General features: G+C 40.9%; 1 protein-coding gene across 1 annotated transcript in view; it reads right to left on the bottom strand.

Annotated features, from left to right (window-relative positions):
• sema4f (sema domain, immunoglobulin domain (Ig), transmembrane domain (TM) and short cytoplasmic domain, (semaphorin) 4F) overlaps positions 1–11,147 on the bottom strand; it is a 62,997-nt gene that overhangs the window by 15,480 nt on the left and 36,370 nt on the right. The gene's annotated exons all lie outside the window — the stretch shown is intronic.

Genomic DNA, 11,147 nt, shown 5'->3' with positions numbered 1-11,147 from the left:
ATCAAAGCATGTGGTCGGTGAAGAAAGGCCATCGTGTCAGATGTTGGCCTTTCTTCACCAGCCACAAAGTCTAGAGCTATCCAATAATCGGCTGGGCCTATATAAGCTTCTCGCAGATATATACTATATGTTTAAACTGTATGTGTCAGTGCATATGCAAACAGACGGAAAGTAATAAATAGGAATCAGAATAAAGAAATGTCAGCACAGAAATGACAATGCCAGTAGCATACTGTAGGTTGTCCATGAAGATCACTGACAAGCTTATTTTTCAACCATAAAATGTCCAACTCACTACACATATTGGGCCACAAGTCTTTAATGGCCATAGTTTAAGGGATCCTTATTAAAACCGTGAGCTTATGTAAAGGGAAAAAAAAAGAGACAATACACACACAGAGGCCACACAGAGGCCAATATATTGTTGGTATTAGCCTCAAAAACACTGTTTAGATTATGTCTCAATGCAGAAAAGTCAATGATCAGTCATTTAAAACCCAATTCTTAGCTTGATGATCACCTGCTGTAACAATTTTGTAAGAACAGGCTGTACCTTCCTCACAGCTTAACTACTTGGATGGTAATACGTGATAGACTTAAACATGTACATTTTGATTATGTTCTAAGCTAGACTAATTTTAGAGTTTTGAGCATGAGCAACGGGAGATGGATACAGACAGACAGGCAGCCCCTGGTTTCAAAAGCTACAGTATGGAAGCATTTTGGCTTCTGTCAAGTTGAAGGGAAAAAGAACCTTGACCTAATTATGGATAATTACAAATAAGCTATGTTTTAAAAGTAGCAAGTAGGCACACAGTGAGCAAAAAGCTACTCAGCTTGATCAGCTCATTGTTTATTAGGAGTGCATCCCTGCAACTTGGTTGAGAGAGAACAAAAAACACTCGTGGACACACCCTGCATTATTCTGGTGAGGAGGTGTAACACATTAATAGAGGAGCGTGTTCAACAGCAAAACAGAAGAGAGCAGAAGTTTGATGTGAGTACAAACAAAATGAGAACTTTTGTTTATTCACCTTCATCGAGATAGTTGCTAAAAGGAAGACAGGAATTACAATTAGAACTTGATTCCCAAAATACATAAAGGCAAATATCCTTTGAGGAGCATGACCTCTAATTCGGCAGCTGTCAGCTAACAGCACAAAAAACAATCATCCTCTGTTCCTGTTATGGTGGATGGGACTCAAAATACCATGTCAGAATATTGTGATAAATGGTGCTTGCCATTGACATGGTTTTCCACTTAAAGCCTGTGTTGTTCTGTGCAGTGAAAAAAAAAAGACCTCAACATGCTGACATCTGCCTGTAACTGAATCACAGACATTTTTCTCTCCCCCTGCCTCCATCCAGACTCCCTCATCCAGTCAGTCTGTGTCTGTTTCCCGTAACATTTCACATGAATGTCATTTCTCATTCACTAAGGAGCCATCTGTTCGCCTACAAGCCTCCAGGCAGTCAAATAGCGAGCCGCGCTCTGATTTGCTCGCTGAGGGCCTGCACTTCCTGAAAATCAGCCAATGTGAGGAAGGAGATGGCAGTCTGTCAAAGCAGACGAGTACAACAGACAGAAGCACGCACACACACGTGTTTAACTGTTCCTCAAATACAACAAAGCTGCTCATATAATGTGTGAAGTTTTTTTCCGCGTTGCCCTTAATTAAAAGTTTCTGTGGTGTCCTTCTTCTACTTTTACACCCAGAGCTAATAAAATAAACACTTCCCTCCTCAATCTGTCAATCAAAGCCAACTTCAAATGAAGGATGAAGGAGATGAGAAGCGAGGCAACAAAACATTAGAGACCTCTCAGTCTCATTCTCTCCGTCTTCTTCTCTCCATACTTTTGTCACTTTTGTTGCTTCTCTTCATCTGCTCTGTCATCCATCCATTCTTTCATCACCCTGCAGCCTCACATCGCCGTCAGACATCACTTCTTCAAACTCACTTTACAGCCTGTCTTTCTGCTGGTCTTCGCACGCACACGCACACACACACACACACACACACACACACACACACACACACACACAGCAAAGCAGACATGAGTGTTAGTGACACGGGCCAAAGGCAAGGTCTGGAGAGATGTCCTTGTAAACTGGTCCTCACCGGCTGTGTAGGACATAGCCACACACACATATATGCACACACACACACACACACACACACACACACACACACACACATGCACACGATGCCACCACCTGCTGTGCACCCTAATGTAGAGAGATGATTCCTAGAGCTACACCATCTGCCCTTTTTGCACACAGCCGCACACACACCTCTAACCCTACACATCCAGCAGCCACACACAAAAAAAGGCCTGACGCATGCCTCGGAAAGAAATACATCATGCAATTTCATGTTTTTCAGCTCCTTTTATCTTCACGATGACATACGTAGCTGTTTGTTCGAAGCACTTTATGAATAAATTTGATTTGACGGGTGTCACAAGGGAAGAGAGACACGATGCTCTGCAGGTTGGGTAAACACCTCCTCTTTGACAGCAGGGGCCCCGCAGCTCACCACATATCAAATATCGCCTCCTGCCTGTGTGTCTTTGTGGCGCACACATACAGAACCCATTCATGTGTGATGTGTGTACGCACAGATGTGCGTTATCAAAAGGACACGTTACAAGAAAAAAGAGGAGGCCAGTTTTTAAAATCTATGTGCTGTGCTATAGAAAAATATGCTTTTTGTCTCAGGTATAACCATCATGGGATGGAAACTGATAAGATTTTATTGATAACAACGCCATTATCGACTGTGATTCTTTATTGATTCCCTTGTTGATACCTCACCAATTTTCTGTGCTGGGAAAAAATCAGTTGGGTAAAGCCCTAAGATTAGCAGTGCTAATCTTAGACATTAAAGCAGCAATGTTAGCAGCAGCATGAAATAAATCCACGCTTTGGACAGTTTCTTCCTCTCCGCCATGATTACTTGCTGCAAGTTTCCAGCAGCACTTCAATTTTGATACGATGACCTTGTTTGCAAACCTCTGCTAATTCACATATTCAGCAGATCAAGACATTAGCATTCATATGGAGTCATGTTCCACCTGGTGAATGCCCAAAACTCACTCTCGTTTGAGCTCTGTTTTGTTCTCTACAACATAGTTTGAGGGCCACATTGAGGAAAAAAAAAGATTTCGAGAATTAAGTAAAAACATTACGACAATAAAGTTGTAATTTTGAGAGAAAAAAATTCACAGTAATACCGAATAAAGCCGTAATTTTACGGTGGCTAAACAAGAAGTTCATGAGAGCACTAAAATCTTTACATACCAAAAAATTAACCAGTAAATCAAAACTGGGACCTGAAAGATGCTTAAAAGCTCTGTAAAGCTGAGAGGGAATGGCAGGTTTGGGCGATAATTTTGTCTCATTTGTCACTTCACATTACAGATTCTTTTGATCCATTTTTAATATGAGAATATTGATTAGTGCAGCTTCATGAAACTGAAGCCAGGTGTTGCTATGTAAAAGGACATCCCACACAGACCCCAGCTGTAATCCCTGGATGAATAAATATCAAAAATAGAGCAGAGGTTATTAGAGTGCTTTGTAAATGCCCTGACATAACACAGATATGGCTGAGACAATAGATAAATTGCAGAATTTTAACAGGAGATGAGGATGATGTGTCTAGAAAACCTGGTGAACTCATACATGCTGAGAAAAAAAAAATCACACCCAGGGTATGATTTTAAAAAGTGACTGGTGTGAGTATAAATGAATAAGTAGTCCTAAAATACAAAATCCTCTCCCCTGCCATGAATCATTCATTCATTATACATTAAACATGACTGAGAGGCAGCCAGGGAGAGAGACCAACAGAGTCTCTCGGTGCGTGTGGCGCGGTGTGTGTGTGTGTGAGTGTGTGGCGTGTCCATTAAGGGTTTAATAAACTGGCTTTTGCGCTGGGGGGACCAACCCTGGCTGCAGGGCATTGTGGGATGGGACCAACCAGGAAGTGATAAATTATACACCTCCCTCCTCCATGTGTCAATCAAAACTGACGGGATGGAGAGAAGAGATGCAGAGTGGCGCACACACATATGCTCCTGCCCCCACAGCCTCTTAACACACACTCTCAGGCCTTGCAGTGAGACAGGACACAGCTGCATGATCAACACAGTCCCACACTCTCCTGAAACACACATTTATAGCACTATCATCCACTCAGCTCAATGCCATTCTCCAGCTGCTGTTTCCTCTGAATTGTTCGCAGCAGTCAGACTCCACAGGTTAAAGGAATACACCAGCTTTTGGCAGATTGTCCCATTAGACAGCATACCCATCAGCGGGCTCCCCTGCTCTACGCTAACACTTCAGCATGCATTATGGTGAGTGATAGCAGACAACTAGCATCACCCAAAGTGAGACAACCCTCCTGCACTTATACACAGCTGTGGTGTTTGAAATAGAGCAGAAATAATAATAACTGTAGTCAAGGCGGATTTTACCAAGTTTTTTTTTCGTAGTATTTTAGATAAACATGCATACATTGTTCTCCTGTGTAATTATTTTATACTTTGAGTATCATATTTCATAAAAATTATGCCATTATATTATATTATATTATATTATAACAAAGCCATACTCCATTACGAGAAACAATAATTAAACCTCGCTGAACACAGGTCTACCGCTGCCTCCATCTGTTTGTGTTACTGGGTGACAAAAGGGTACGTTCATATTCACCTCAGACAATAACAGAAACCGACTGAGGCAGCGGTAGACCTGAAACTTTACTTGTTCAGCAAGCTACTTACTATTTTTGTCAGTGGAGTCTGGTGGCTTTGGTGAGAGCATAGATGGAGAACTGAAACCATTAACAGCTTCCCCATCACAAAGGGCTGTCTGCGGCAAGGTGAAGCAGTTAACCTATTCTCATTACAGAAGGTTATTGATTTTTTAGGTGGCTACATTTCATGATGTTGCTGACCCATCCACAGCAGCACATTACTTTGCTTCCATGGCAGTACTCCTCCCTGATTCTCGAAATTGGAGCTGTGCCGAACGCCATCTTCTGTAGATAATACACTGACAATGGTTAAGTACCTCATAGAACTTTAAAAAATTCTGAAATATCCCTATCTATCTATAAACAGTAGCTTAATTTGAATATAATTTAGAACAAGAAAAATACTAAGTCTGTTCCAGCATCTAGACAATGAAAACGGTTACTGAGATTGTGTGTGTGTGTGTGTGTGTGTGTGTGTAATGTTTGGTTAACCCCTTCGTATTGTTCCTAAGTGGTTCATTGTCTTTGCTTTGATTGATGACAGAAGTCAGCTATTCAGGCACATCCTGTCTCAAGAGCTGTTTCTAGAGTGAGTTAAAGTAAGAGGGAGAGGGAGGCAGAGTTCTGAATGTGAATTGGAAATCCAAAAATAAAGATCAGCTTGTCCTGCATCTGCTGTTTGGACCAAATATCTTCCTTCAGACGTCTTTTTTAACCTTGGTTTAACAAACATCACATAGTCTCATTTGTGTGACAGAGATCAAGAGAGAGTGAGTAAAAAGAGAAAGACAAGCCTCCTGTTGTAGTGGTCATGGTCAATTTCAGCCTTTTTCAGTCGATACAAAAGCCTCAAAGCATCAAAGATGCATGTTCGTTAGATCTACAGAGAGACTGGTCACCATCTACCTCCTGTTTATATCAGTCACTACATGCCAATGCAGCTGAATGCCACAAAGGCATAACATCTGTGTGCGATGTTTTCATGTAAGGACACACTTAAAAAGTTAATTTCGCTGAAGTGTATGCAGCTGTGGTTTGGTTCATTTATGTGTAATCATGCAGCAGTGAGCATACAAAGAGACATACAGTTCTGCGGACAGAATTTGCAGTAAAACATTGCATACACCTTTCTGAAATCTAAATAGAGTTGTCAGTAAAAGCGATCATGTCTCAGTAGGAGCAGCATTAGACCATAAGGATCCACCAATGTCACAGCTAAATTATAAACTCTATAGTGTAATATAACAAATACAAAATAACCTTTAAGAACAACAAGGTCACTCCTAACTCACAGCTTACAGAGTCATGTGGCAAGGTCCCTCTAACAGCTTATTTTTCCATTCAGTTAGATGCTTTACAGCCACAGTAAGGGAGTGCCTGTCTGCAAATTTCATCAAGTCAAATATAATAGTTTGTAAAAACCTTTCATGGTCACTTTAATAAAATATAAAACCAATTTCGCCCCTGAAATGAACGACTAAATGAAAAACCAGTTTGTCCTACCACAGCTGTGGTGTCAGAGTGTGCGTGACTGAGTAGATTTCTCATTAGAAAACCAGTGTACTGAGAAACAACACAGTTTCTAGGACCTTTTAAAGTGAATCAAGGGGCTTGAGAGTTTAACAACCCTGATGGTGTAAATTATTAAATTCAAAACCTTTTAGGACTGTTTGAGGATGTGTTGGAAATGCTGGTACATTGGTGATAAAGTTTTATTCAATCAAAAACAAATCATGGCACTTAAAGGTGAAATTGTCTGATAAAACATCTTTTATAAACTGTTAATAATTGGTAATATAATCAGTTTGCTAAATAGATCCATCAGAACCCATTAATAAGAGCCAGTTTTGGGTTGCCAGGTTGTGAAAGATCGCCTTGGCAGATGCTTATCCCCTCTATTTGGTAATGACACAGTCCTTTAATAGATGGTTGCTTTGTCTTAACCTTGTAAATGTAAAAATTGTAAGGATTTTGGTCCACTGCAGTGGTTCCTGCTGATAAATTTGAGAAGCTAAAAAGACAAACCAAGTGTGGAGGAGGATAAACACAAGCCAGATGGCTTTTCCACTGCCTGGCAACCTCAAAGCAGTTCTTATTAATGGCTTATAGCTGATGTGTAAAATATAAATAAATGGTTTATTAAGCATTGATACAGCCTTTAGCTACAACTCATAAACCTTTAATAAAAGTAAAAGTAATTAAAGTGAGTAAGTAGAGAGTGGTACATACTTTGTAGTGCATATGTGGCCTTCCTCTTCTCTGCTCAGAGGTGAAGACATCAAAAACACCAAATGACCCTGACACATAACCCTGGCCTCTCCTTTAGGGTTGTGCTTCAATTTGAGCAGGAACACACACACACACACACACACACGCAGAAAATGTCCTGAGGGAAGTGGAGTATTAGTAAGAAAAAAAAAACAGGTTGAGAGATTTAAAAAAGGGAGGACTGGAGGAGGGAAATAAGGCATCGGAAAGTAAATGATACAAGGACACAGGGAGAGGCAGCAGCAAAGATGAAGGAGAGCAGGTTTGTAGGGAGGAGGAGGAGGTCCAAGGTTACAGCAGCTGATTGCTCACTTCATCACTTAATGCTCCACTACTCTTCCTCTTCTTTCCTTTTTTTCATTCCATTTCCTCCTGGAGTGTTTATGTTTGGACGAATCTAACATAGTGACAACAACGATACAGAAAAACGAATTCCTTTGTGTGAATCCACATTGCTATACTTCAAATTCTCTCACACCCTTCTCCCAGTTTCCAGCCTCCCACTACCTCTTCCATTTCCCAATTTCTCTCCCACCTTCCTTCTCTCTGTCTCTCCCTCTCTCTCTCGCTGGCTCTGGGTGATAAGCAGTAGCACTACTAATCAGGCTTGCCCTAAATTCGCCCATGCCCTGCAGGATTAGCATGTGCATGTGCATGTGCTGAGTCTGTGAGTGGTGTGTGTATGTGTGTGTCGGTTTAGAAGCCAATGCCTGCAGCATCCACCAGCCCTCACACATGAAGTGTGTGTGCATAAAGCCCAGTGTGTGTGAGAGAGGGAGTTTCTGTATGAATGAGTCATTGAATCAACACAATCCTGTTATTTGTATCTTACTGTAAGTGCGACTGTACTGCGAGATGTGCCATCCCGCTGCATGATATAAATAGCAGCATATTATCCTACGCAATCATGAATCTTTTAATATTAAGGAGCTTTTAAAAGGGAGGAAAAGGAGGAGGCAGGACGGATGGATGGAGATACATTAAATACATCTATATATATATTCAGTTTATCTACAGTACTGACCTCTAAAAGCTAGTGTTGCCTAAAATGTAGTGTTGAATGAATCAACATGCTGGGGGGAAAAGTCCAGTATAAACCCTGAATTGTTTTAATCATAATGAAATTTTACTTTAATTAAGAAAACTTGTTTTTTATTTTACATAACTACCATTAAATCTGTCTGGAAACTTTAACACTGTGTAACACAGTAACATCTTTCACACAATGGTACACCTGTCTGCCTGTGTTTAGGTTCTGGCCGGTAGATTCAGACTAAACAGTGAGACAATCTGTGTCTCTTTAAAGCCAAACAGAGCAGAAGCAGCCATAACATCTGTCACGCTGGAACAGTTGTTCTGAACTTTTTGTACCTTGTGAACCCTTAATATGAGGTAATAACTACTTGTAAACCCACTTCACAGACTGTGGCTTTGGTGGGGACGAAAAAAGTCATAGCAAATAAAGAAACAGAAACGTTTATTTGTTTCACTCTGATACTTTTAATCATCTTGTGACCTCTCTGATTCATCTTACCTAACACTTTTGAGCCACAGGGGAAGTATAATAGTTTCTCTTCCACCTACAACTCTGTATACAACACTTGAATGAGTGATACAATACATAATATTTTGCATTAGTTCCCACAAATTTATTTCTGTATATTTCCTGTGTTCTGGTGATGACAGTGTGTCCATATGGTTAGTAATAATATAATTCAGCTGGATGAGGTCATTGTTGGCAGGGATGCGCCTAACAATGAATTTCCCTGGCGTTAAAATGGAAATTTAAACTTAGACTAGTCGACTAGTCTTAAAGAAAGTAAACAATCAGATAATAGTAGAGGTGTAACGATACATCGATCTGGATTGATATATTGATTCAGTGATCAGAGAACCAATATTATGAGGGTGATAGCATCAATTCATATTGCCCTCCTTTAGGATACGCTCTTATTTTAAAATTCTCATGGCACGCCTGTGTCACCATTTCCATCCAAGCCTTCTTCTGAAACACTCAAACTTTGCAAGTGGCCCAGCACCAGGCAGATAATGGTAAGCAGGCCCCTTAATTTAATTTAATTGCACCTGGACAGACTGCGATGTAAGCAAATATTGTATCATTGTCAAAAAGAATCAATATAATATTGTATTGTGATAAAACTTTTGATTTACAACCATAGAAAACAGTCAAATTGGGCACAACTGAATCTATACAGTTCAAAATTGTCCAAAAAATACTGCATATAAGAGCAATTTGAAATCATTGATCACTATGAACACTGCACATTAACAACAACTCACTACATAAAAGTTACAAATAGCATTTATTTCGTATCTGATGTCCTGACTCATCTTTCTTCAAAAACACACACTAATGCCGTAGCTCTCATGCATGAGTGTGCAAATTGACACACAAACATAACATCCTGGCTTGCCAGGAACTCCGATGCGCCCGAAAGCACCTCTCTCACTCAGCATAACAAGACATCCAGCCAGCGCAAGCGTGTGTGAGGCTCGGACAACCTACGTGCATGGAACGTCCATGGATAACATGCGCGCAATTCCATCCATTGAATCTGAGAGTGCACGTGTTTGTTTGTGTGTGTATATGGGTATAAGAGAGAGAGAGAGAGAGAGAAAGAGAGGGAGGGATTGCATGCTGATCCTAATAATAAGCATCTTAATAATAAGTTTAACCCACTAGTAATTCTGGTAGCATTTAATCGTCTCAGTGACTAATCACACATATCCCTAATTGTCAGCAGCATCCGTGTGCTGGAGTGCAAGACACTGTATCTCTTTCAGCTCCAGGGCTGCTTTTCTGTAGCTGAGCCTGACCTTTGACCTCCCTGTGGAGGGATAAATAGAAGACAGAATTTCTCTGCAGGGATCAATCACACAGGTAGTGTTCAAAGTGCTGAAATCTTTAAAAGATGTGCACAACATCAAACTCACTTCCCCAGGGAATTTAGGAAAAAGATTGTATCCCTTCTGATTGAATGACCACACAGCTTCTGTTCTGTGTTCACTTGCAATACTGCTGCTACAGATGTTTCCCCCTGGGTGCAGCATTAACAACAGGAGGCTGAGCAAAAAAAGGAGAAAGAAACAGAGAGTTAAACGGGCAAACAGCATGAGAGAGAGGTATCCGGGCAAAAACCAAATGGCATGAGATTAACTCACTTGTGCCAACACCACAGGGACCCTCCAGCACACACACACAGACATGCATCCATGCACACACACACAGATGTTTTTCACCTGATGTGTTTGGCGGGTGGCTGCTCTAAATTGTGGGTTTCAGTTTGTGCTCGCTATTAGATTCAGACCAGTACACATTGTGGCACAGAGAGATACAAACACACGTACACACTCACACAAATGCACGTTGATACGAGCTGGTTCATTGCAACTACATGTGTGTGCAATGTGCATGTCTGTGTGTGTGCACATGTAACCAACCAGTACAAAGTGCACTATAGTGCACCTCTGTGTGATTGGAAAAATGGAAAATCCATGCAGCAGCTTTCATTTCTTCTGCCGTTCTTTTTGCCTTAACTGCACATCTTTATCCGTTTCACACGCAACCACGAAGAGACCCCACACATTTCTCATTATAGCTGCAGAAACCACACAGTTCTAGCTAACATCTGCATGTGGTGGCACACACACACACACACACACACACACACACACACACACATACACACACCACACACACACGCACAAAGGGCCACATGCAAGCCCCGAAGCAACAGCTGGTCAGTGTCACATGCCTGTCACTGATGACCCCTCGGGTCGCGAGCCAAAGGTCAGAGTTTACATGCTGTTCAAGCTTGAAGATCAATAGGATCTAAACCCATATGCACACACACACACGGTTCAGTTTAGCTTTTACTTACTTTAAAAACATGCTGCAAACACCAGATCAAAGCCGCAGAGAGCTTTGATTGCGTCAGTATTTAATACATTTAATGTTACCACTTTAATGTTGAAAAAAATCAACCAAATGGCACATTTTCAGACTTGATGTCATGATCAAGAGGATGATCAATACTCTGAATTCTCCCTCAGACATCAGTCATGCTGGTTTTAATAAAAAAAAAACAAACCAA

Source organism: Epinephelus lanceolatus, chromosome 22, assembly GCF_041903045.1.
Source record: "Epinephelus lanceolatus isolate andai-2023 chromosome 22, ASM4190304v1, whole genome shotgun sequence".
Lineage (NCBI taxonomy): Eukaryota > Metazoa > Chordata > Actinopteri > Perciformes > Serranidae > Epinephelus > Epinephelus lanceolatus.
The sequence above is the reverse complement of the archived record's forward strand: the minus strand, read 5'-3'. Positions and strand labels throughout refer to the sequence as shown.